This window comes from Acomys minous (assembly GCF_964271855.1).
Source record: "Acomys minous genome assembly, chromosome: 14".
Classification (NCBI taxonomy): domain Eukaryota; kingdom Metazoa; phylum Chordata; class Mammalia; order Rodentia; family Muridae; genus Acomys; species Acomys minous.
The window spans coordinates 91,435,589-91,462,650 of NC_140496.1; the positions used below are offsets into that span (position 1 = coordinate 91,435,589).

Below are 27,062 nucleotides of genomic sequence, written 5' to 3' on the forward strand. Positions count from 1 at the left end.
ATAAAATGAATTACCTGAGTAAACAGGAAGCGCTTCCAAACAGGTTAGGAGCTTTCAAATTAAAAAAAAAAAATTACAGAGACAGTTTGCTGCCTGAACAGTCACCCATAACTCTCTATAATGTTGGAGCATCTTCTTCAGCTTTCTGGCCCCATATATGACAGACATATTTGTGAGGCAGGAACTATTGAGGACTTGCTTACCCTGTCTTGGCAGAGTTTGGCCATCGATTCTGCCTGCATCCAAGCTTGCCTGTTTTTAGGCAGAATTCTGTCAGTGGTCGAAGTGAGGACATTTTGCCCAGTGGCTTGTTTGCCACATTTGAAGCCATCTCCATAAAGAGGTTCTTTGATGCTCATCATCTTCTTTGAGGTAGGCTGGGTGTTGCCAGTTAACCTGTCTCATTGTCAAAGACTCCTTAAAACAATAAAAACATCATTAAATGACATATTCTATAGGACTCTGAGGTTTTTGAAGACCTTATCTAACTATGTTATCTTATCTGTCTACAGAATCTGTTTAGAGTTTAACCTATCTGTTACCCCTAGGATGTATATTTTTGTGATATAAATAGACTAGATAAAGCTTCCTATAAATGACTCTCAGTGAATCTGAACTCAAGCTTTCAAAGCCTTTTGAGATTTCCTTTCTCTCCCTTAACATGCTCCTTGCTTAACTAAAGGGATGAACTCCTGTTAGGAACTGTGTCAGTTTCTACGATCATTCAACTGCTACCCATTCAGACTTGATGTTTTGTGTGTGTGTGTGTGTGTGTGTGTGTGTGTGTGATAGGCACTTTTCTTATCACTGTGGCTGAGGAGCAGAAGCATCTTAGATAAGGAAAGGCTTATTGTCACTTTCAGTTTAGTCCTTGCTGCTGGTGAAGGCAGGAAAACAGGAGCATCCTGCAGTGAGGGGAGCCTATGGTGGGACCCCAAACATTGCAGTGGGGCCAAGAAGCAGAGAGTGCTGCACTGCAGTCAGTGATGGGTGTAGCCTTCAGAAACCCTCCGTAGTGACCTTCTTTCATGACCTAAGCCCTACATCAAAGCTGTATACTTTCCAACTAAGCACCACCATTTGGCGGCCACACCTTCTAACAGGAGCCCATGAGCGACAGTGGACATCAGGTTGCAAATGGAGTACCTTTTGGTTTCTTGTGTTAAGTAACCTGACGTATGGGTGTAAAAATTTTGGATACTTTGTAAAGGACTACAGGACTTGGTGTTCTAGAAACTTAGTTGGAATTAAGAGATGCTAGCGCATGCTTGTGGGTGAGAGTCAACACCCACATTAAGAAAAGTTTGGTGTGGTGGTGTGTAGTGGTGATCTCTGTGCTGTGGAGGCAGAGGCAGATGGATAACTGATGCTTGCTTGGCAGCCTAGCCTGCTAAGCCTCAGCCCAGGGCAAGGCCTTGTCTAAAATAATAGATGCTGGGTGCCTGAGGAATTTCACCCAAGATTGCCTTCTGATCGCCAAATGCACATACATAAATGTGTACCTGTACACACACACACACACACACACAAGCGAAGGGGAAGAGGGAGGGAGGGAGACAGGGAGGGAAGGAGGGAGAGAGAGGAAGAAGGGGGGTGGTGTGGAGAGAGAGAGAGAGAGACAGAGACTGACTGTTTTGTTAGTTTGGGTTAATTCTGAAAAGAGAAATTCTTTGCTGACAAACACTAGCTAACCAGACATTCTCTCAGTGAGCTCGCCTTTAAAGCAACCCTCTCTCTTAAGTTGTCATGCACTCCTGATTTAAAAGACTTTAAACATTAGGTTCAGTGGTTGCTTGCTCAGCAGAAATAGGCCAGCGTACCTCTGGGAAGTGTAGAAAACTGCACGGAATGATTTGTGAATGTGCAAAAGTGAGGATTGCCACATGGGTTATCGCTGCACATGCCGTGGCCTTATCTTCAGCTTCCAGTGGACTTAATGTTCCTATTGAGGACAGGGGAGCCTGACTGCGGACTTAGAAAACAAACATGGAACCCTAACTTAAAAACCTATTAAACTTGGATCTTTAGGTCTTAGCTTTAATGCTGAAAAAACAGCCATCTTTTTTATGCTTCTCTATCTGTTCCATATCTTTAGGCTTAATGGAGGTATAAACAGGATGAATATTATAATACTTTGTATATTCAGAGTCCTAACATATAATTTGAATTGGATACAGTGGCTAACAGACGAACGGTTCAAGATGGGTTAGGTAAGTATGAGCCTGCCTGGCTTAGCAATTTGTCTGGGATATGAACATGCTATTAATGAAGTCATTTACTTACTTTCCTTCTAAAACATTTCATTATTCAAGGAAGGATCCATGTGTCTGTGTGTTTTTATTCGTGGGAAAATAATTTTTACGTTTGAAAAGAAGTTTGGTTGTGCTCGGGGGATAGCACAGTCTGTTAACTTGCTGAGCAGCAAAGAAGACTTGAGTCCGGTCTCCAGAACCCAGGTAAAAGAACAAAGTGTGGATGACCCATGCTTGTCATACCAGGGCTAGGGATGTGGAGCTAGGTGAATGCATGACACTTCCTGGCCAGCAAGCAGGGCCTAATGGGTGAGTACCAGGCTAAAGACAGAATAGGGCACATGATACTTGGGGAACAACAGAGCTATCCTTTGACATGCATGTGCACACTCACACACACATATGCACACACACACATGAAAAAAAAATAATAGGCAGATTTGCTGAGTTAGTACATGTGTGGTGCTGTCCCAGACTGTTTTTGATAGTAATCCTTTCAGTACCTAGAACCACTCTTCAAAGGTGAATACGGTTTGTGTTTCTTTTCTATAGGCAAAGGGACCAGATGGCACAGTGGCTGTAGGTTCTAAGCTGTGATACTGGAAATCCTACCCAGTGATGAGTTTTGGAGCCCACTGTGTGGTTGTTCTGTAGCCTACCTTTTGCCAGACTGAGGTTCCTACTGCTGAGGCCATAGGATCATCAAATAGACCATAATCCAACCACCACCACCTTCCCAACCCTGCACCACCATCTCCACCATCATCCCCCGCTGCCATCCCCACCCCCACTGCCATCACCATCACCACCAGGACCACCACCACTGCCAAGGTCTCCTGAGGAAGAAAAGAAGTTCATGTTTGTAGTTCCCTAAGGTAAAAAACCCCCAGAGCATGAAGCAGTGTCAAGATCAGGCCCTGTGTTTCTCTTCATAGTGAACAGTGATAGTAGTAATACATGGAGGATTAAGATTACATCTCCAGGTGGGACAGACAGAGCTGTATTGTTTTGCTCCCTTTGTCTTCTTCTGAAAATTCCTAATGCACCTTATGGGGGGGGGTGCCCTGTGAACCAATGGCTCCACTAAGCCTTTCCTCTTAAAGGTTCTACGCCTTCCAGGGGCAGCACCTGGCTTATAAGAAGTCTCTTCTTATATGAGCACATGCCAGGAGGCAGTTAAGCCTCTTCTAGACTGGAGCAATCAGTATCCAAGTGCTATTTGACACTCCAAATGATATGTAGGGAATTTTTCTATGATGTCATGTCTACATTTAATTTTGAATCTTGTATTTTAATCATGATCTTTAGGAATCTGTGTAAAGTTTAAGGTTTAATAAAACAGCCTAAACCACATGAAATGCAACTAGATAAAGAGAAATGCATGCTTAGTGTTTAAGATTATGAAGAGAGGAAAATTCACTCACCTAATAATGTTTTAGAAATATATGGAGTGGGTGGGAAAGTTGTATCTCTTGATTATGGATTTTGTTGCTGGAAATTGCATTATTTGCTGATTTTAGGGCTGTGTGTGTGCATGCACTTGTACAGCTGTGCTGGCTGCATTCCCCCGTATGGTGTTTAAGGAACAATACTTGATTTGTTTTCAGGTGACAATTTGGCTTTGTCAAAGTGAATGTCGTGAAATGGACGTTTGAGAAGGTTTTGGGAAGTTGGTGGTGCTTTTGAAAGAGAGGTGATGGAGAAGGAAGATGGGATGGACATGATGGTTAAGGTGGGGGGATTAACATTGGGAAAATAGAGAAATTTCAAGGCAATCACTTTTACCCCTTCCCCCCAAGTTTCTTCCAAAATTACATATTTGAGTCACTACTTTGATGATCTTCCTTTTTTCTTCTTCCTTATCATTGACAGCTGAAGGCCAGGGAAGAAGTCTGACTTGAAGGATGTAGCAGGGTCCTAGTGCTGCCCATGTTCAAGCCACAGACACACCAATCTGTTACTGCCTCAGATGCTCACTTACCTAGGGCATGCTTGAGATCAGCATTACATACATATGAGAGTTACATACATATGAGACCCTGGATTGATTTAATAGTTGAAGCAGCTTTTCTATCTAATTATCTTGACAACATTTTTGTGTTTTTTCATGTTTTCTATATTGGTATTTACTCTTGATCTTCCCATATCCTATGTGACAAATAGCCCTTTAAACTCAGGGACACATCATTGGTAGAAGCTTACCGTAATGATCATTCAGAGGAGTACCTTGTAATCTAAGTAGAGAAGCGTTGCTAATTTTGTCTAATAAACATTGGTTCTTTGTAATACAAATTGAAAACAACTCTCCCATTGTAAAATCACATCAGTTTTTATTTTATTTTATTTTATTTTATTTTATTTTATTTTATTTTGTCATTAATGAGAAAAATCCAATAGGGTAATATACTCTTCCAAAGAAATTACCCTGAATCTATCAGATCCATTTACCTTAAATTTACTTGAAAGATTGAAAATATTATGAATAAATTAGGAAATACGTGCAGATCCCTAACATTCCCTTTAAATACCCATTCTTCTATTCTGGAATAGTAATACTATAACTACATTTGAGCTTAGATTGCTCCCCCCTCCCCCCTGCCTCCCACCCCCACCCCCAGGCCAAAAGACAGCACATATTCGAGGCCTGCTGTGTAGTCAGGTGAGTTTGGGAGGTAAGTTCTATGTAGTATAAGGAGACAGGATAGTTGAGTGTTGCATGTGGGACATACCACCCATAAGAGGAAGAAATATCATATTTCTTTTCCTCATTGCTTTAATCTGGCCTCCTGGCCCATAGACGTGATGGCTGAAGCTCTGGCAGTCATTTTAGACCACGTGAACGAGCGAGCATCTTACACTAGAGAACATAAAGTAATACAAGGTGGTCAGGTAGAGGAAGTGTAATGGGTTTGTAGTCGTGCCATAGTAAGGTTGATAAGCTACTTCTGTCCATTCTCTGTGTAAAATAAACTCTTGTCTTAGGTTAAAACATTGTTATTCTAAGAGCTGTAGTTTGCTTCTTGTATAAAAAGGCCAGTGAGCACAGTCTTTGTTGTGCAACTCGCTCCCCCCTGCATAGTGCTACACTAATGACTGACACCGGTTCTCACACATAAATGTCAGTGGATAAAGAGACCTGGCAGAATATGCAGAGGAGAAAGGGCAAGGTCCGCACTGCATCTGACTTACTGCCCATTCTCAGGAGCTTATTTAACCTTCTGTAGTCTCAGTTTTCTGTTCTGCAAAACCAGTTACATTGTGCCTTAATCTGCTCTAATCAGGTATCTTAGACTGTGGTCTGGACACACCAGAAACTGCTCAAAGTTCCAAAGGTAGGAAGTCCATGGTCAAGATGCCTGCATGGTTGAGTTAAGGGCTCCTTCCCACAGGCATGTCTCATGTAACTGAGTGTTGGATGGAGCTGGCAGCTGAGCTCCATTGGGCCCCGTATATGAATAAAACTAACCCCAGTCATGACTGTTCTACCCTCATGACCTGATCTTTTCCCCAAGGTTACACTTCTTTCTAGTATCATTTTGACATTTAGGTTCAATGTGAATTTTGGGGTACTAACTTAAGGTGAGTATTGCATAGCTATAGGCTATCTATTTTTTTGTCATTTTGTAATTGTTCTTCAAACAATGCAGTTTAATGATTCAGTGTTTGCATTGTGTTGCTTTTAAGCAATCTATAGGCTCAGAGTATATGGAAGTATGTGCACTGGTTACATAGAAACACCAGCCCACTTTTTATAAAGAGGGCGAATGTCTGCAGAGCTTGGTCTCTGAGATTTGGGAACCAGTCCACCTTGAGTACCAAGGCACAACAATAAAGATTTATAAAGATTTGGCACAATTATAGAAAAGAGCCCAATTACTCCACTTTATTTACTTACTTACTTATTTATTTATCTTTAAAAACAGGGTCTCTTATGTCCCCAAGGCTGTCATTGAACTCTTGAGCATCTGTTTATATACCTCCTGAGTGCTGGAGTTAACAGCCATGCTTAGTGAGCTAACTTAGGCATTTATTTTGTTCGTTTTATTTTTCTCTGATGCTTCTGAGTTCCTGTCAAATGATGTCCTTGTGTAAAAGAGACACCATTGCCAGGAGAGGAGGCATGTCAAGGACATAGGGATAGTGAATCTCTTAGGCAAACCGAAGGAATCACTTTCAGAATAGTCATGGGACAAAAGGGAATACAGCAAGGTGCTTGAAGGAATTCATGGGACTTGAAAATGAGTTCTTGGGGGCTGAAAAGATGGCTTAGTGGTTAAGGGCACCGCCTGCTCTTCCAAAGGTCCTGAGTTCAATTCCCAGCAACCACATGGTGGCTCACAACCATCTATAATGTAACCCGGTTCCCTCTTTTGGCCTGCATGCAGGTAAACAAGCAGACAACACTGTATACATAATAATAAAATAAATCTTAAAAAAAAAGAAAATGAGTTCTTATCACCTTGTCTTAATGCTTTAAGGCTTGTCTCAGGATCTTACATGGGGGCAATAGGTATTTAATGGACTCAGGTTTGATTTTTCTTCACAAATAGGACTGCTCTACTTGAGAACAAAGCCAAGAACCAGTTGTTTCTTGGCATGTTTTGGAAAAGTACAAATAAAATACATTGTGCCACGTATAGCAGTTTATACGAAAGAGGGAAATAATCCATGTTGTTAAAGAAGGTGTAGGTTAAAAACATGGGCGGGGTTGGGTGGGGGTGGGGTAGTTTGGTAATAGGAATGGGTGGAAAGCTAGTGGTAGTTTTTCCATCTTCCTCTGTGTGGCTCACGTGGAAAAATCAAGGAAGTATCTAGTGGAGATTGCTTTTGTTCTCTGGAGTGTGTGCCTGCCTGTGGAGGTCAGAGGGCAACCCAACTTTTCATGCCCCAGGCTCCGTTTACTGGCCTGCAAGCCATGAAGCAGACAAGACTGGCCAGCAAGCCCCTGGGCGGTCCACCTGTCTCTGCCACCCGTCTTCTCCCAGTGCTGTGAGCGACAAGCACATGCCATCCCACTTCTCGTTTCTTGTTTGGGTTCTGGGTACTGAACTCCCATCCTCCTGCTTTCATGGTAAGCAGAGTACTAAATGAAGCATTCACTCCCCAACCTCTTTGCTCTTTCCACGTGTATTAAGTTGGATGTGTGTCATTAAGTCATTTCCAATAACACACAGCCAGAGGTGTTGCAGTGCCACTGTAGTTTATACCACATGAATTATTGTGAAAATTAAATCCTTTGGTAACTCGGCTGGTAATATGTACTTAATTAAAATGTGATAAATTAGAAATCTTCAAGATCTTATTCTTGAAAACCAATATGTATTGAAATGTCAGTGGTCATTTTTGCCATAATTAGTGATGAAGATTTGCAGTAAAGATGCTTGCAGGTTTCTGATTACCTTTACTTTCTTGATTATTACAGTTTTGCGTATAGAACTGAGGATGCGTTCTTGGGCATTAAATACATCTATAATTGCAGATACCATCTGCATTCTCTCCCAGGTAATTTGCAGACTCTGACTAGTGTTTTCTGTTGCACACAGCCAGCTCTCATCCCAGTGTCCCACTCGGTCGCAGTGTTCATAGAAGATAGTGGTTGGGATCATGTCTCACTCCTGTTTTCAAACCGTTATTTGTCAGCTGGAGTTGACATTTAATTATTTGGCCCTCTTTTCTCATTATAGCCACTCAAAAGAAGTTTATTAATGTTCTAAAACATCTAAGAAACATGGGCCACTTCTGATTTTGCTTCTAATAGAAGTCAGATTAGCATTTGCTTATAATAAATCATTCTAGGAATTTGCATTTAGTGTCTTCTGAGGAGGAAGCTGTGCAGTCACTCACCTTAGACTGAGAGCACTAGGCTCAAGGTGCTGCCAGCAAGGAGTGAGGAGTGAGTGCCACCTGCATGGATCGCTGGGCTCCATGTGCTACTGAGGCCGTTTGGAAATGACAGAGGCAGGATTTTGTTGTTGTTGTTGTTGTTGCAAACTTACCATGAAGTGTAAATGAAATGACAAGAAAACCACGTTATGTTCCCATCTCCGCCATTTTGGGAATGTCACCTTTCCAAAGAAGGATAGTACCTTTCAGCCCTCAGGAACTGGGGCTTCTAAACCGACACCATGCCTTCGGAGTAAAGCAGCTCTTTTTTTCGTCTAAGTCAAATGTTGTTGGTTTGTCTCGTGATCAGTGTTAGCCCTTTGAAAACTCGGAATTTCCTGGGACCGAAAGAGAGATGTTTGAAATAGATGTACTCTGCTCATGGGTTCTTTCTTATAGAAGATTATGGAGGCTGAGGAAATGGAAGAATTGTAGAGATCTGAGGTGAAGGATTTGGTTAGATTTCAAGAAGAGAAGGAACCAGATTTGGAGTTTAGTTATCATACTCTTCTTAGGGACACAAACGACTGTGTATTTCTGGTGTCCATTTAAGTGGTGCTTGCGTGTGTTTCTTGGGTCTCTTATGGCCAGATGGTTCCCGTGTCACAGATGCTGTTTCTCTTGCATCCCGTTTCTTCTGTGTCTGATGCAGACACAGGGCTGGGCTGAAAGTGCCTAAGCTCTCTCACTTCTCATCCTTTGATGACCATTTGTCTCCCGTAGTCCTGAAGCCAGACGGTTTCTTTTTAAAACGAGTAATTAAGGCTCATTTTGAATCTTCTTAACATATGATGAGCTTAATTTTTCTAGTGACATTTTTATTAAAGGGGTGTTTAAACTCACTCCATGCTTCTCACAACTCTGTACATTAAAAGATGAATGGCCACTGAGCTAATGTAACAGTGAAAATAATTAATGAAGGTTAGTTCAACAACACTGTAAAATAGGTTACTGAATAATTTGGTTATTGCTCATGATTGTAAAATAATTTTCTACCCTTAGGAAACTCTCTTCTTCCACATGGATTTCCTTTTATTAACTGTTTCATCACAAAACCATGTTTGAGAAGTTCTAGCTTTCTGTGTATGCCTTATTCCATATAACTCAATTGCTACATTATATAATTACATCTGAAATGAATTTGATCTTATCCTAAAGATCCATTTTTTATGTGCATTTCCTTTGTTATTTGTTTACTTCAAATCCAAATGGAGTCATATCTTGGTGAGCTGTGGTGCCTCATGTTTGTAATTCCAGTTCTCAGAAAGCTGAGGCAGAAATACCACGAGAAGGTCCAGGCGGGCATGAGGTGCCCAGTGCATTCAGACCAGACTGGGTGTAGAATGAGACTATCTCAAAGTAACTAGATAAGTAACTAACGCTAAAGAAGACTGTATGTACTGTTTTATACCACTGAATTCCCTAATGTTCTTCCAAACTGCTTATGATTAAAGAGAATAAAGTAAGCAAATACTAAGCAAAGGGTAGGTATTCATCAATGCCAGTATTACTATTTCAGTGTTTGATGATACATTGTGATAGAAAGTAACTGGTTTAGAACTGAGTGTGAGTAGCTATCTGGGGATCTTCTGTGTGTTGCCAAGCCCACCTGGAGTTGAAGGGGAACTCTGGAAGTCCACATGGCCTGGCTGGCTTGCATGAGGAGTGAGTGTGTGCAGAGCCCTAGCTTCGCCATCAGCAGGAAAGCACTGTCCTGGCACAGTAGCATTCCCATGGCCGCTTTGCCTCGGAATGCAGAAATGCAGCATGAACTGGGACCAGACACCTAATCAATGGCTCCATGACAGCATATGACTTCCATTTCCTGAGTGATTCACTGCTTCTTTAAGTGGGTAAGGCTAAGCTCTGAAGCACATAGGCCTGCTTATAAAGATCAAGGTAGAAAATAACAATTACATGGTCTCCTTAGTGTCTTGTCACATACAGGGCATCCAACAAAATTTGGTTGTCTTCCTCAGAGACAGAGAAGAGAAAGCATATTTATATGTTGGGACATGCTAGAAGCACAAAGCGAGTGTACGGCACCATGGTTTTAGAAGTTACAAAAAAATGTAAAGTGGCCAGACGCTAAAGGGTGGGGCACGTCCTTAGTCCTAGCACTTGGGGAGGCAGAGGCAGGCAGATCTCTGTGAGTCTGAGGCCAGCCTGATCTACAAAGCAAGTCCAGGGAAGCCAAGGCTACACAGAGAAACCCTGTCACAAAAACCAAAAAACAAACAACAAAACCCAACAACAAAAATCAAAAAACAAAAACAAACCCCATAAAGTGTTCTATTGGAATTTTACCTGTATTTGGACTAAAAAGAAGACAGGAAATCATGAAATGATGAGTTGTGTATTTTATTGTTTTCACTAATTAAGTGAAAACTGACTAGGAATTCTTAATTTAAAATTGTTTTTTTAAGCATATGTTTTTTTATAATTTTAGTCATCGCTGAAGAAATTTTTCAGTTTTCACTATTCCATTTACTAAAATTTAAGATGTTGAATTTCCAATATTCTACTTTTTAAAACACATTTTATTTAAATTTTATCTTGCCAATAATATCTGATTGATTTTCCTTATACAAAATTATGAGTAAACAGGTATACTTTCACTCCACCAAATTTTTCGTTAACTATTCTCAAGAAGATTTTTTAATTGAAATATATAACAAACAAACAAATTCTTGTTTTAAATAGGAATTTATATAATTTATTTTGTTTTTGCAGAAAAGTATTTTAAGATGACTATATTAAAATTAGTGAGTCAAATTTATATTAAAATAGGGTATATTAATCATTACTGGCTGTTGAGAAATCTTTTTTTAAGCGTAAGACTTGTTTTTATTTTCTGTAGCATTGTGTTAATAATTAAGGATTAAAAAAAATCTTGGCAGTAGGAAGTAAACTTCTATGTAGAAAAACAGGAAGTTAATCACGGGGCACTTTTCTTCTTACTAATGTAAACACAACAGTAAGGATTGCTAGAGTTAACACTACATGCCAGTGTTTCACGTCAGCTGAAGCAGGTGCTAGGCGACATGCTAAGTGCTTGAGTTTTCCTAATTGCTTGTAGCTGAAAAAAACGCTTTTATACCAATCTTTTTGTGTGGACTGTTGAATCAGTAGGCTTAAATTGATAACATGAACTTTAAAAAAAAATCTTTATACACATTATTTCTTTGTTAAAATTCTCTCCCTCCCCCCTTCTACCCCCCCTCCCGTGTGTGTGTGTGTGTGTGTGTGTGTGTGTGTGTGTGTGTGTGTGTAAACCCAGGATTCCGTTACACAGTAGCAGACCCGATCTCTAAGTTGTTATGGCTGCTAAACATCCTTAGGTAAACTACAAAGCGAATCAACATTCCAGAAGTTCATATTTCCACTGTTAAGGGGAGGAGGCCTAGGCGTCTTTAGCAAAGATGTACAAGCAGAATCATCCTGAACGTCCAGACAGATTCCATGCCTGCATGCTTCAGCTGCTGTATTTCCAGGCAGGGCCATTCTCTCCCCCCCCCACCACCCCCCCCACCCCCGCTCCAAGTAATTACTGCTCAATTGACCATATTGTGGAGTATCTTTCCTAAACTCTAGAGCAATATGGGTCCTTAGGACTGTGAGGTCCCTCCCCTACTTGGCCCTTTGAGGTTCAGGTGTTTATATGAAATATACATCACAGCTGTTTCAGAAGCCTGCTGGCCTTCATTGTGGAAGGATTGTGTTCCTTGTATTCTATTATTTATGGGTGATTGTCAAGTGGGAAGAGTTGTCCCTCCCTAACAGCCCCAGGAATAAAGCCCCTTTACAGCTGCAGCCACAGGAGGGCCCAGGGTAGCTGGAGAGCAGCTTCTTTCTGCTCTTTCTGCTTGAATAAATCATGGCTAGCAAAGGCCTCGTCCTCAAGCGCGGAGAGCTCGGACAGTAAGCCAGCTGGTGTTGGTCAAGCTCCTCAGAGAAGACTCAGCCTTCCCTTTGCTGGGTGATTTCCCCAAGGTAAAACGTTTACTCTCAAGCACACCTGTATGTAGGCTAACCTTTCAGAAGGTTTGCTTTATGGAATAATGAAGCTTTTTATGACTATAGATTAACTTTGGCTAATTTTATCAATCAAAATAATAAGGAATTACTACATAAAGTGGGATTGAAGATTGTGTACTGTAGTATTGGGATGGAACCTATAGCCAAGCATGCTGTGTAGGTACTGCTGGTGTATAACACAAATATTTGCCTGTTACGCAACAATTTTTTGTGTGTTGTTGCTGTTCCTGATCTTAAAATCTAGGGCTGTTTTGGTGCAGGTATATTTATCTTGGAAGACAATAATTTTTACAAATTCCACTTCCATAGTGTGGAGACATTTTAATGTGAAAATATAGACAATCGTGATAAATTACTTTTTAACGTCAAATCCCGGGCCAGACTTTTGGTGTATGGATCTTTATAATAGCACACACCAGAGTCCCTGGAACACAGAGACATGACTCATTCGAGGTGTATTGTTAAAGTGTTTGGGGACACACCCAGCAGATGAAAAGGCTCAGAACTCTAAGATGCAATTAGGAAATTCTCCCTTGATTACTCAGTTACCATTGTGCTTTCTTTATCGCTAATTATTTTTAGATAACAGAGTCAACAGATGCGCAGTGAGGAAAGATTCTTATGAAACGGCAATTTGTGGCAACTCTACCCACAGAGTGAGAGAGTGGATAGAATTTTTTAAAATGAGAAGTTTGTAAGGCCAATACTTCAGTTTCAGCCTTCCTGCTTTCTTTGGTCTGAGAAAAAGCTTAGGCACTGTCTGCTTGGGAGAAGGTTTCTTGAAGCAGGCGGCCAGCGTCCAAGCACATCTGCTGGGCTAGAAATGTAAGGAAAAATGGCCACTAGGGACAGTGTTCTGCAGTTGCCCTTGTGTTACCATTTCAAAGCCTTTTGAAATTAAGAGCACAACTTCTTTTTCACATAGTCAAGGCAAGTGATCTGGTCAGGGAGTTACTTTAGTTTCTGGGCATTGGCTTCTTGACCTGTGAAGGCAAAAACTCATCTTCCGATGATGACCTGTGTAGCCTCCTGGGTTTGTGCTGCTATGCTACGCGGCATTGTCAGAGTTGATTGTTTGAGTTTAAAAGCTCCTGATACCCTGCATCTGTTAATTAACCATCTTCATTGCAGTGTTCTCTGTGTTTGAGTTTCTGTGGACGAGGGAAAGTGAATCTGCAGCCTCAACACTTGGCCCCTTGCAAATGTTTGACATGGTGGAGCTTTGCTGTTACATAATTTTATTTCCCTGTCAAAGGGGGACTGGGTGTATCATGACTGCGAAGTTTGCTTTACGGTTTATAATGAAAGTAAGCTACCAAGAAGAGACTTAATACCCTATGAGCACATATAGAGGGAAGAGGTCCCCCTAATTCACAGTCATAGGGGAGGAGAGTAAGGGGAAAATGGGAGGGAGGGAGGAATGGGAGGATACAAGGGATGGAATAACAACTGAGATGTAATATGAATAAATTAATAAAATATATTAAAAAAAGAAGAAAGTAGGACAACTGGTTCTTTGTATTTGCAGTTCCCTTGGACATCCTAATGGATGACTAGTGTGCTTTGCTAAGAGACACAGGGTGTTCTTAAGAGCTCTTCCATCTTTTTTTCTGCCCCTCGGTTCTGTACCTGGAGCGGGAGCTGATTCTTAGTCCTGGCACCTCTCTGGATGAGGAAAGGGCAGTTTGTTGCCTGCCCTTCTTCTGCACTAGCTCTGAGAGGTGGACTCCATTTTTGTCTTGCTTATCTCTAGTATAATTCTAGCGAAAGGAAACACAAATGGCTAAACAAAGCAGAGAGGAAAGGGGAACCCAGGACCCATCCTGTAATGCAGGGCCAGTCCACTCAGTCCAACAGCCAAGGGAAGGAACTGGAGCTCAGAGCGCATGTTCTTTTGGTTGCTTTTGCTGACATCCTCCCTCCCACCCCCACCCCCTAGGTTGGAATGGATCTTTTGTGTCCTGAATGTGAGGGTGGTGATGGGGGACTTCGCATAGATGCTTTTTCTATAGCTCACGAGTGCAGTGCTACTGTCACTTTCATACACTTTCTCACAAGGCCTTGCCACCCAGCCCATGAGCACTGTAATTTGCAGCATTCCCGAGGGTCCTTGGAGGTCGGTGGAGCAGGCAGGCACATTCCAGCAGTGGAGCGGTAGGTGTTCAGAACAGAGCTCTGATTCAGAAGTGAGCAGGGGCGTGGGGTGAAAGTTGGCTACTGTCTCAAGCCTCACCTGAGGCAGTATTTCTTAAATTGAAAGGGGCCTTCCCTAATTAGCTGCCCCAGTATGCAATTAAATTAATGACAGCCAACAACTCCAGAAACACCATCCATACTGAGCTATCAAAACAACAGGATATTCCGCAGATAGACAAAGGGCTAATCTTCTTGGTGTCCGTGGTCTGTGGCTTTGCCTTCTGTATCTATGATGGATGCCTTTTGTACCCCTTCATGTCTCTTTGGCAGGCAAAATTAAACCTTTTTTTTTTTTTTAATAGTGCAGTGGTTCTCAACCTGTGGGGTGTGACCACTTTGGGCCTGATACCCTGTATATCAGATATTCATATGATGATTCATAACCAACCCTAGCAAAATTACAGGTATGAAATAGGAATGAAATACCTTTATGGCTGGGGGTCACCACACCACGAGGAACTGTATTAAAGGGTGGTAGCGTTAGGAAGGTTGAGAACCACTGCTCTAGTGGATGTAAAATTCGCAAAACATCCATGAGTTACATGTGCCATTTTAGCATATCTCTTCCTCACAGCCTCCTGTGATGATTTGATCTGATTCAGGAGGCAGAGGCACATGGATTTGGTTTAGTCAGCAACAAAACCTGAAACTGATGAAAGACAGTATGTTGCCACCTTTTGACGAGGGAATCAGGCTTGAGAATTATGAAAAGCACCTAAGAAATTCTGAGAGTGGATGTACTCAATGTTATACTGTACATATGCTATTTTACAATGTTATATTGTTGGATGCTGGAAACTATGCTTGTAAATTAAAACTTTATTATTGATATATTTGTTCTTTCTCCCCAGTCTTTGATAACCCGCTGCGTCTCACTTTTAAAGTGACATTGTCAACAAATGTTTTCATTTTTAAATAGCCTTTGATTAGGAAGTTCTGATATTCCAAGTCTTTCATCTTATTCAAAGAGTATAGAAATATAAAAAAGGGTAATTTACAATTTTCTATTCATATTTATACTTTAAAAGAAACAGACTTTTTCATCAATTAGCCTAACCCCAGCTGACATCATTAAAAAGAACTATTTACAGTTCATATCTTAATTACTTGTTGGTTTTCTAGAAATCTTCAGTTCTCACTGAAAGTGACCATGATGTTTCCTTTCGTATCTTTCCCTGAGGTGAGAAAGAAAGTCGTTCTATTAAAAACAAAACAAAACAAAACAATACCCCCAAACTACTACCTCTTGTCTCATGCTCTCAGAGTTCTGTAGGAAAGACACATTACTTGTTGCTCCATCTTAAAACTGTAACTAAAAATGTTTTGAGATGAGACGAAGATTGAGCAATGCCTTTCACAGTCTCAGATACTTGGTTTTCTGTCATGATCCTTGGAGCAGCAGCTCCCTGTTGGAAATCCCACAGAGTTCCTCCCTGGATGCCCAGAGATGTTTTTAAGCCACTCCAAGCCAAGGGGATCATTTGCTCTGATTTCAGATAAGCAAATTAAATAAACAGACTGTTGCCCATGTGGGCACTGGTTTCTGCAGTCTCTTGTAAGTCTCCTCAGGTCTTTGAATGGGTCCTATTGTTTATTTATTGTGCTTTTCACAAGTGCTAATAAGTTCAGCCTTGTTTTACTAATAGCTTTCTTCTAAAGTGGCTTGACATTTCAGTTAACTGTCAATAGCCTCAATGTTTCTCCTTAAATTGGGCCAGACTGACTGGGTTGTTTAAAAGTTAGGCAGTCTCATGTAAATAGTGGCATATAAAAATAAGGAACATTTATTAGGCATTTTAAAATTTGTTTTCCTAGTTACAAAATGTAAGGTTGTGGTAGAAACTTTGCTTTTATATTTTTTCTTGTGCTAGTAAAATTAAGTAATTGAATGCAGATTGTAGAGCCTGTAGAATAACTTACTGGTTACAAGTTTTTGGTTAAAGTCTGCTAAATATGTGGCCATAGCTTATTTTTTTAATGTAATTCTGTTTAAAGTCATAGCATGGAGAATTTAGGTGAGCAAACCTGTACTTAAGGCAGTGTTTTACTTTCAGATTTTTATTGCATTAATTTTAAAAGCCATAAATCAGAAAAAAGTCTTCATTAGTAGAAATGAAGCTAAAACTGAAATTAAAGTGGAATGTTGACCTTGTACCAAGAATTAAAATTTTCAAACCAAGGCCAGTGTCTGCACAGGAAGAGGCAGAGTTGGAGAAACAAGACCCAGTACACTGGGAACTCTACTGAAATAATTTGCCCTAACAACAGAACAGCCATTGACCGTTCAGTGGACAGCCTCAAATGTTATTAGCAGTGTAAGTGAAATCAAAGACAATCCAGGGAATGATTATTAAAATATCCAGATGAAGGTGTCTGCAAACCTACTGACCAAGTTTAGTCCATGAAATGAGTTCAACAGAGTTAGTCACAAGAGGATACTCTTCCTTCCAGAAGATAGCACAGGCATAGGCAGGAGGGAGGCAGAGGGCTTCAGGACACTGACAAAAGGTACATACAGCAAGCCAGCAAAGAGGAGTGAGATGGCTCACTAGACCGACACATTTGTTACAAAGCTTGGTAACCTTTTGGTGCCTAGACCCACGTGGTTGAAGGAGAAGGCCATCCCTAGCAAATTGGCCTCTTAAACATGAGTGCATGGTATGGCACATGTTTGTGTATGCTTGTATTTGTGTGCATGCTCACACATACACACAACATAAATAAATGTATAAAACTATTTTTAAAAGGTTGGAGCTGGAAGTAATCATTCTAGAGCGAGGTAAACCAAACCCAGGAAGTCAAACAAACACTGAGTGTTCTCTCTGATATGCAGATGCTAGCTTTGAACCTTTAGGTATGTGTGTTTCAGTGAGTTACTGGCCAAAGAGTGGAGTCCTGTAGACTGTCTCCAATCACAGCCATTGCGCTTGGTTGCTCTCCAGAACATGATGCTAAGACTCCGCTGCTGAGGATGACACACACTTGAAACATAGAACATGGAGAAAGCAAGCTGGGGCTGACCTAGAAGCTTCACCCCTATTGGCTAGAGTTCCTAGTGCTGGAAGAGCCTCCATGTGCTCTGGGGGAGAAGAGTAACCGCAGCCTTCCCAGCTGTGAACCTCAAAAGCTACAGTAGCAGCATCCCTGGCCACATGAGCCTACTCTGTAAAGTGGCAAGGATGTAATGGACCACTCACTTCAGATGCAAGGCCTTTTCCATAGGGCGGAAGTCATCTCATGCCTGCTACTTTATACTGTGCTGTGACTGCTTAGGTATTAAGGCCTAGAGGAGAGCCTCTAAGTGGACATTAAATTAGCACCCAAGTTCTTCTCTATACACTAACAGATTAGTGCGTCTCTTAACCTTCATCTGAGAAATTTTGGGAAAAAAATTTTGCAGTTGATGGCAATTAATATAGGCATTCACAACTGGTCAGTGTGCAGAGAATAAGAGACGGGAGCGCTAATCTCTAAATGAGATCTGTGTCACATCCATTCCTCACGGTTCAGGGGCCATTTGGGAAGAGGGGAGCAGGAATGGAAAGCTTGTAAGAGAAGAGGTGGTGAATGTCTGCAGTCAAGCATCCCTTGCTAGGCACAACAGGGCATTGCACACGTGAACATGCAGCAGCTGTGATTGAAATCAGAAGACCTGCACATCAAGCAAGACAAAACGGTGGTGCGAGGTGGGGTGGTATGTAAGGACCCACCCTTAGCTGACCAGCTCTCTGTAACTGATGGCTGCTGGGGAAGGCACAGCGAGCTTTCTTCAAGGCTGTGTCCCTCTTAAAGACTGCCTGTTGCTCTCCTGGAGGCCAGGCTCTACCCTTAGGAACACACAGGCAGGACTAGATGGACTCAGTAGGTTTAGAGAAAAGGAGACGTTGGGAAGGAAAAGGAGACAGGAAAGCATTGGAGAGAAGGAGTAGGGGGCGGATTTGATCAAGATCCATTATATGCACATGTGAGACTCTCAGTGCAGTGCAGCAAACACAGAGTACGTCCTGTGACCCCATCTGATTTGAAAGACACAACAGGGGAGGGGAATAAGGGGAGAATGGGAGGATACAAGGGAGGGGATAACCATTGAGATGTAACAAAAATAAATTAATAAAGGAGAAAAAAAAGAAAAAAAAAAAGAAAAAAAAAAAAAACCAAACCAAAACAAAACAGAAAGACACAACAGCCAGCATGGTCAGTACAGGTACAATGTCCCGCATGGGCAGAGTAGTGCCAGCAACAGCATGTCTGTCTGCTTTATCCCCTCAGGTTGGTAAATTTAAAAGGACTGTGGTAGCACATGCTGGTAAGTATATTGAGTAGCTGCCATTTTTCTATACTGTCAATAGGAATGTTAGGTAGGATTACAATCTTTATCTCGGAGATCCTGTCCTGTTAGGAATGCCAGTACATAAAGATAACTGATAGGAACCCCTGTTAGTAAACTGGCATTTAAAGCTGACCAAACCTCTCTCACCGCCTCTGTGGCCACACAGCTGGCTAATGGCAAGGATGCTGCTTTATTTCAGCAACGTGTCAGGGAATATTTCTGGCATAAATGAATGAATAAATTGGTGTCCTTTCTCTTGACTCAGGCATTTATAGACTGTACTTAAGGTTTCTGTCCTGTCAGGCAGGTAACAGATGTTCACAGGTCTGGGTAGCACTGACCAGTGAAATTGCCCTTTCAAGGAAAAGTCTTGCAAGTTTTCACCATTTCACCTAAAATTGAAGGTATTGCACAAACTAAATTAAGTGGAGCTCCTGTTATAGCAAACATTTACTTATTTGCACTGTTTTGTTTTATTTTGATAATTGATGTTTGCCTTTGGTTTCCTGTATGACTTTAAGACATAAATACAAGTTTTTAAGAAAACAAATTGTCAGAGGGAGAAAAGTTCCATGTAAAGTATATACAATAATTCTTATGACTGACTAAAAGTAAAAGTTGACTTGCTTAGTCTACTTTAAGAGAGGCCTGAGTCTTCAGTTTCTGATAACACTGGCTGCTCCTTCACCTCTCTAACACTGGTGTAGAAGGAACTATTAGACACACTGGCTTGTGCTCGCCCTAGGGTCTGTAGGAGAAACGTTAGAACGCTGGCAGGTGTGTCCACCTTTTGACCATGCATCACAAGGCAGACAGCTAGGGAGTTTATGCTCAAGAACTGTGTAATAATGCTATAAACCGCTCCCCCACCCCAAACCTTGTGATGTTTTAACTAAGCTTATGGTTTTTTGTTTTTTTGTTTTTTGTTTTTTTTTTTTACTGTACTCTTATTTATTTCCTTAGTTAGATGTGTTCAGCTGTGGTTGCAGGTTGGACACACCTGGATCCCATCAGAGAAAGTTGGGAGAGGCACTTGCCACAGGCTCTACAATTAAACGGGAACAGAGCCAATGCGCTTTGAAGCTGTCTCCCTGTTCCTGGTCCCTGAGCTTTTCGTATCAGGAGTATGCTCTCACTGCCGAAACCCAGTGCACATAGCTAAACTGGTCAGAGCAGAGGAGCAGCCAGAGAATCACTATAGTAAGGCTTGAAGAAACAAAAACCTTCCTGGTTTTATTTAACCGCAGTTTGTATGCTAGGCCGCCAACCTTCAGTCTCTAACAGGAATGCAAGGTGCCTTCAACACCCAGATTCATGTACCTCACAAAGGGGTGAGAGAAAAGGGCAACAAACACTCCTGCCACTGTAGGGTATGTCACAGTTCTCTGCCACCATCTGGATTGGTTTTTTTGAGGGGGCGGGGTGGGGTGGGACTCACTCGATTAGACTCATTCCCTAGACTGGTCACCCATTGGGTTCCTAGAAATCCAGAGCATGGCTAGTTTATCCTTGAATAGTAACAGCTGGTTTTGGAGAGAGCATACGGGGTTCTGTCACTTTCCATGGATCTGTTCTTGTTATGCTGCTGATGGCTGACCTCTACTATGATGTTAACAGAGCACCTCCCAGGACCAGGTACGTCATCATGTTCATGGTTAACTTTGCCCTGTGTCTTGGGCCTATCATTAGAAATATGATTATTTTTGTCCTTACTATGAGTTAGGCACAGAACTAAAATGAGGCATCTTTTGGTGAATCGTACTGTAACTGTAAAGAAATAGAGATGAGTAGGGAACCTGAGAAGGTGGCCTCTTAAAGATTTTCCTCCCGTGATCCCTTTTTTCCTGATACAGTTTTATGTGACCTTTGGCATAGAAGAATGTAAAATAGGTATACAAATCAAGTGTTTACTGATATAAGGACATTCATTTCAACATAATTATTTGGTATGCATGTTATCTTACCATTTATTAAGGACAAAAATAAAGTTTCATACTATTGAGATGAATAAACTTTTTATTTTCATGTAAAAATTAAATCTATAATATCTGAGACTCCAGTACAATTTTTTGGGGTTGTCTGATATTTTCATTTTTAAGAGAGGACAACTTTGTGTCAAAGTATACTATAGGATGGCAAAATATTTGGAAGTTATATAATCGCGAACCAAAATTTATGTTATGAGTATTTTGTATGTGAAAGTAAAGTCAGCAACTTAAACAGTGTTTTTAAAATCAAGCACTCTAATATATTACACCCCAAAGCCACACTAATTTGAAACTTACATCCTATAAGGTAATAAGCAGGAAAATATTACAAGTCTTTGTTTTGCATAGTTAAACCAATATGTTTCTTTAAGAGCTGAAGACTGAATGTGTTTGTGTGTGTGCGCGTGCGCGCGCGCGTGCTATGAAAACACTACAGTTCATGGCATGCAGTAGTCTAGGGACCACACTGTTTCATATATCACTTACTCTCCTGCAGTGTGACTGGCACGGTGCAGAGTGTGTAAGCTGTGTTTGCGGGAATTCTTATGATACATCCTAAGCGAGCGGTGCCACAATGTGTCAGGTTAATTATACTTGAATTTTAAAGTTAACTTTTGCACATTGCGCATTTAGAAACCTTTTTTTTTTTTTTTTTTTTTTTTTTACCCTTGTCACTTGTCAGCGTCATGGACAGAGGCAACTAAACTTAATGTAAAAGAAGAAACAGGGCCGGGAGAGATGGCCCAGTGATTAGGAACACTTACTGCTTTTGCAGCGGGTCCATGTTTGATCCCAGCACCCACGTGGTGCCTCACAACCATCTATAGCTTAGGTTCTAGGGGCTCTGCCCTGCTCGTCCATGTACACACATGGTGTACAGACATACTTGCATAGAGAGTTATCACACACATACACACACACACACACACACACACACACACACACACACATAAAAACTTTACTTTTTTTTTTTTAGATAGGATTCCTCTGTGTAGCCTTGGCTGTCCTAGACTTGCTTTGTAGACCAGGCTGGCATCCCAACTCACAAAGATCTGTCTGCCTCTGCCTCCCAGACTGCTGGGATTACAGGCATGTGTCACCTTGCCCACTTTAAATTAAAAAACAAAAACAAAAACAAAAAAACAAATAGTAAAAAGGTTTCATTTACTACTGTCTTTGGTCCAATTATACTGTGGATTTGAACATTTTTAAGTTCCTAGAATGATATTGCATGCTGTTGAACATACATTAACACTTTGTAGAACTTCTGTTTAAATTTATGTTTTTGTTTGAATTCAAACAATTTTTTTCCTGCAGGTACATGTTTTGAAGGTTTCACGTGTTTACTAGGAGCCATTGAACAACCTTTGCTATAATTAGGTCTCCTGTCTCCTGTGTGACTTTTTACTGTGTCAAATTTACTCAGGCACATGCAAATGTAAGCTTTTGTACAACATGTCTAAGGTCTTTAGGGAGAATATGCACTTACTTGTTACTGAGTTTACCCTAAAGCAAAAATGAGAAATTTGCTTATAAGATCATGTGATATAGTGAAAATTATAGTTTGACTTATCTCTAAAAAAAAATTATAGTTTGGCTTATCTTTAGTTTTCTCACATAACTGCTCAGCAGTAAAGTGAACCAAAGGTAGACATCTGGAGAGATGTGAGCAAGGCTAGGCTCCAGGTGAATCGTGAACCTAGATAAACAATTTGCAAATGTAGAGTCCCTGCATTTAATTACTTAAATACAGAGAAGCCTGTAAGAAGCGGCACACCCATCTTCCTTTGTGAATGAGAGACAAATAAAAATTTAAAGTGATTTAAAGTTTTCTGCAATTGAAACTTATTTGAAAAAAAAAACAACTTTTACAAGTTGCTAATTCCTACAAAGGTTAGGTTATATCTCTTATTCTATCATATTTAAATGTACATGCATGTTTTCTAAAGATTAACAGTGTTTTCTTTATCTTAAAAGGCAGGTTTCCATTAAAAAATGTAAACCAAACCAACCAAACAAACAAACCCCAAAACAAAATTCCCGTCTGTTTTCAAGTGATTTAGAAAAAAATATTCAGAGAGAAGGATGGATTCTGAGGTCTTATAGTTGGAAAGAAGCGTAGTGTCTCCTCCACTGGAATTAAAGCTGTCTGTCTACTGCTAGACTTGGTGTGGACATGAATTCTCTTTACAGTTCTGGGATTCAAAGGCAGTACTGAGGAAGGCTCGCAGGAAGGGGGTGGGAACATCTTTAAATCATTACAGTTAGTAAGTGCTTACATTGAGAGAGCTATTTGTCGATTTGCTAATTATCTAGTTGGATTTATTAGTGTTGACAGCAGCACACTGTAACTCAGATCGTGAGGAGAGAAGTTTGAAGGGAAGTAATCACGGTGAAGGAATGGCTTGCTTTCCTTCTTCTGTCTAGACTTGGTCTTAAGTCGTGAGCGCTGTCACGAGCTTCTGAATGAGGGTCTCTAATTTCCCAAAAGAAAAGTTCAGGAGATATTATTTAAACTTTTTTATGTCTTAAGACATGCTTGCTTTTTTTTTTTCCTTCTGAATGTTGTGAGATATCAGAAACACAGGGACTACATTAGAGTCCTTTCAGAGTCTTAAGAATTTACTGACTTAACAATAAAATCATCTTCATCATTCTAATTAATTGCTACTACTCTAGGATTTATTATTAATCGCTACTAACTCTAGGATCACACCTTACACCCAGCATACTAAATCTACCTCTACCTATCTACCTACCTACATATTATATATGTAGGTCATAGGATGATTATAAAGGGCTGAGAAGACAGTGCTAGGAAAACTAGTAGAAATGCAAAGAGACTGTAGTGTTGAAATAGATTCCCAACCAACTGGAGGTCTTTAGAGGGGCACAGCTGCGCCTGTGCATGCTGTAGAGTCACAGATTGGAGCCAAGCTGCACAGTTCAGTCTAAGGTAGTAAGTCAGGACTGTGTCCAGACCAGTGGGTGGTTGAATACGTGGTCCACATGGGTGAACAGGATGATGGGCAGATGACAGCAATTTGAGTAGGCATGTCAACAGTGGGACGAAGCCAAGCTGAAGCCCCCAGACAGCCGTTGAGTTCTCTGCCTATTGGTTCTTTGCACACATACTGGATGACAAGATGACATGTTGCCCAGGGCCATCACTGTTGCAGTACTAAGTGTTCACTTATGGGGTCCAGATGAGACAATTCTATCATTTTCTTCATCTGTTCTGGGGAAAAGGTTCTCATGACTCTAATTTTAATACACCCATATTCCTCTCTGGTCTCAGTTCACTACAATGAATTGGTAAAGTCCCCTTCCACTCCCAAGAGTAAGTAACTTGTCAGTCTTCTCTGTGTGGGTGGAGCTGGGCAGATGGTGCTGTTCACGAATCCACCCAGATACACAGCTATCCTGCATCCCCCTAAATGCAGGGAAAGCCTACTTGAAAATGATGTCTCTCATCGTGAGGCACAGTTGGAAAAGCTGTTGTTTCCAACAACACTGAGTCACTTAGGATAGGGCAAGGCTTGACCTCAACAGTAAACTCTATGTTGTAAAACTTAACAAAGCAGATGCTTTTTTGAGAAAGCCCATTCGGTTGACCACTCATACAGCTGGTTAAGCTACTAGTAGGAGTGCATATTCCTTCAGACAAGCAGCCTCCTTTCTTAATTAACTGCCTGTTGTGACCATTGTCCATGTGTATATACAGATTACCCTCAAATATATTTTGTATTCTGAGACCCCGAGATGAGTTTTAATGCTTGTCCCTACATGGTTTCCAAGACAGGAATTGGGGTGGTGTGGGCAGCAGCTGCTGTCATTTTCAGATGGATCAAAGTACAGTGAATAGGGACCAGAGATACTGCTAAGTATCTTACAGCACATAGGAAAGTGACACAACACAGATTCATCAGGCCCATGCACCAACAGTACAGGAATCAGGAAGCCCTTCCCTAGGTGAAGGCTCCCTCCTTCCTCTTTGCCATGTTTCATGTATTTTTCAACAACAACAACAACAACAGTCATGAAGAATACATATAAGAGGGTCTTATATGTAGCCACCAATGAAAGAAATGATCTAATTAGCTACAAATGAGACATAGCATCTATTTAGCACTTAGAGATACATTTATAATAGTGAAGTACTCTTGGGGAAAACATAAGAAGTTGGACAAAATATACTGCTATAAGGGACTTTATTAAAACTCATGTGGTTCATGGCCATTCATAATTGGGTGTCATGTCGATAGTAGCCTATACTAACGTCACAACAGAAAGGATCCAAGGACTCTTTGTAAGTAAGCTCTCTTACCCTATATGGTGCTTCATCTTTCCTCTCCTCTCTCTCCCCTTTACTGCCTCCTTGAAAACCACTGGGCTTTGCCACCTCGTTTTATAGGGCATCTTTAAGATGTGGCTGTCTCTCATAATTGTGACCGATGAGCTAGGGAAATGTGTGATTGTTCTAGCTTTATTGCTTTGATAGGCAAGCTTTAAAAATGTTCCTTTATTTCCCTTACATGTCTAGACTGCCTCGGGTGCTTGCCAGACTTATTGCTTCTTTTGGGGAATACAGACATTGCCCTGGCCCTCATGAAACAAGAGGGACAGAAGATAAATCAGCAAGCACAATAATAGCAAACCTGTAGGGATACCTAAAACAAATGGGGTTCAAAGGTTCTATGGAGGGGTGGTGGTGGAGATGGAGGATTGCTGACCTGTGAATGGAGTCACATCCCTCTCAGTGTGAGTATATTCACAAGTGGGGACAGCTGTGTCCTCCTGGTGCTGAGGATAAGCAGGAGTGTGCTAGAGTAGGAAAAAGCCCAGGTGACTACGTGCCATAGATGGGCTTGGTATTCCTTGAGAGCCTGCAGAATGCTTGCCTCCGGAACTTGCCTCCATCCTGTGTGCCCTCCACCTGTGCTGAGTTTAGCAGTCAGTCATTGCTGTTACTGGGGAGGGAGGCACAGGAAGGTTCAGAGGTTGTGCTTACTTCGTTGGGTGGTGCTAGGAGGCAACGGACAAAATTAGTGTAGTAGATAACAGTCCAAGGAACAGAAGGCCATGGTGCCCATCCTCTTTGCTCTCAGCCTCAGGATGCACTTTTTCAGAGGCCACCTGGTAAGTGTGGGTTGTTTCCAGCTTCTGTGCCAACATCACCAATTACACATTTTCAAAAGAGCATAGTACCAAAATTGTAACCTAACATTTTCAAACAATGCATGAGATTTGGACAGGATGGCCAGTGGGCTGATTCTTTTTTTCAAAAATAATTGAAAGTCTATAAATACATATTGTATAAAAGGTTTGAAAATGTATTAATAATATTGTATATGAGATTATCATTTTGGAAAAAAACTACTTTAGTAAAATTAGAGGCAGTCATCACTGGAGAAGACCATTTTTCTTTCCTTTGAGCTGATGGCCACCAACTCTCAAGACTAAAATTTCCTTCAAGACCATGTAACCCCTCCCCCATGCCATGGGTTGTTTTTGCTTGTTAGCTTTGATATTTATTACTTGTCCTAAAATTCAAAGGTGTACTTAGCACTATTTGGTTCATATGTCTTTTTGAACTTAAATAAGTTGACAACAATCTGATTATGGTATATTATGGCAATAGGAATTCTATCCTTAAGTCATTGCTACAGTGTAGTGGTGCCTATGTATCATGCCCAAATAGGCAGCTCTGTGAGAACTCCTGTTAGTGAAAGCAAAGCAGGGACCCAGAAAGGAGTGCTAGCTTAGAGGCCACGTATCTCTATGCTATCAGAGAGACACAGGTACTGAAGGATGTGTGGATTTGCGCTTGGCTGAGCTTCAAGTTGTCAGAACAGATAAGAAAAATAAGGACTTTCTCAGAATACAGTGAATCTTAATGAGAGCCACAAATAAAAAGCATTTATGATCTATTCCCAGAGTTTGAATACAAAACACTCATAAAATAACTTAATAAACACTTCTAGGGGAGGTAGGCTAAAACTCTTGGAAGCCAATAAAGAATTACCGAGTACATTTTTGCCTTCACAGATCTTAGAGCCTTTTAATGAAGAGAAAATGTACACTCTGGGGGCTATTTATGTCTCAGGATAATAACTTGATACCATCTGTGAGGCTAGAGGAGGTGAGTAAAGTCACAGACCATTCCAAAGATCTAACATAATTATCCTGCCCATCACATCACCACAGCCTGCACATTACCTCGTTCAATAACCGTTATCCTGTATTTGCTACTGGAAGCATGTCCTCTCTCATTTGCCTCGCCTTTTGAAATGTCCTTGAGGATTACTGTCTTATTATGGTTATTCTTAAGGCTGCTGAACAGTGGCTGGGCGAATGACAGCATGGAGTAATAGA

At 41.0% G+C, this 27,062-nt stretch overlaps 1 protein-coding gene across 4 annotated transcripts in view; it reads left to right on the plus strand.

The window, feature by feature from the left end:
* The window catches only part of PPP3CA (protein phosphatase 3 catalytic subunit alpha), a 278,323-nt gene that overhangs the window by 23,012 nt on the left and 228,249 nt on the right, over positions 1–27,062 (plus strand). The window lies entirely within an intron of this gene.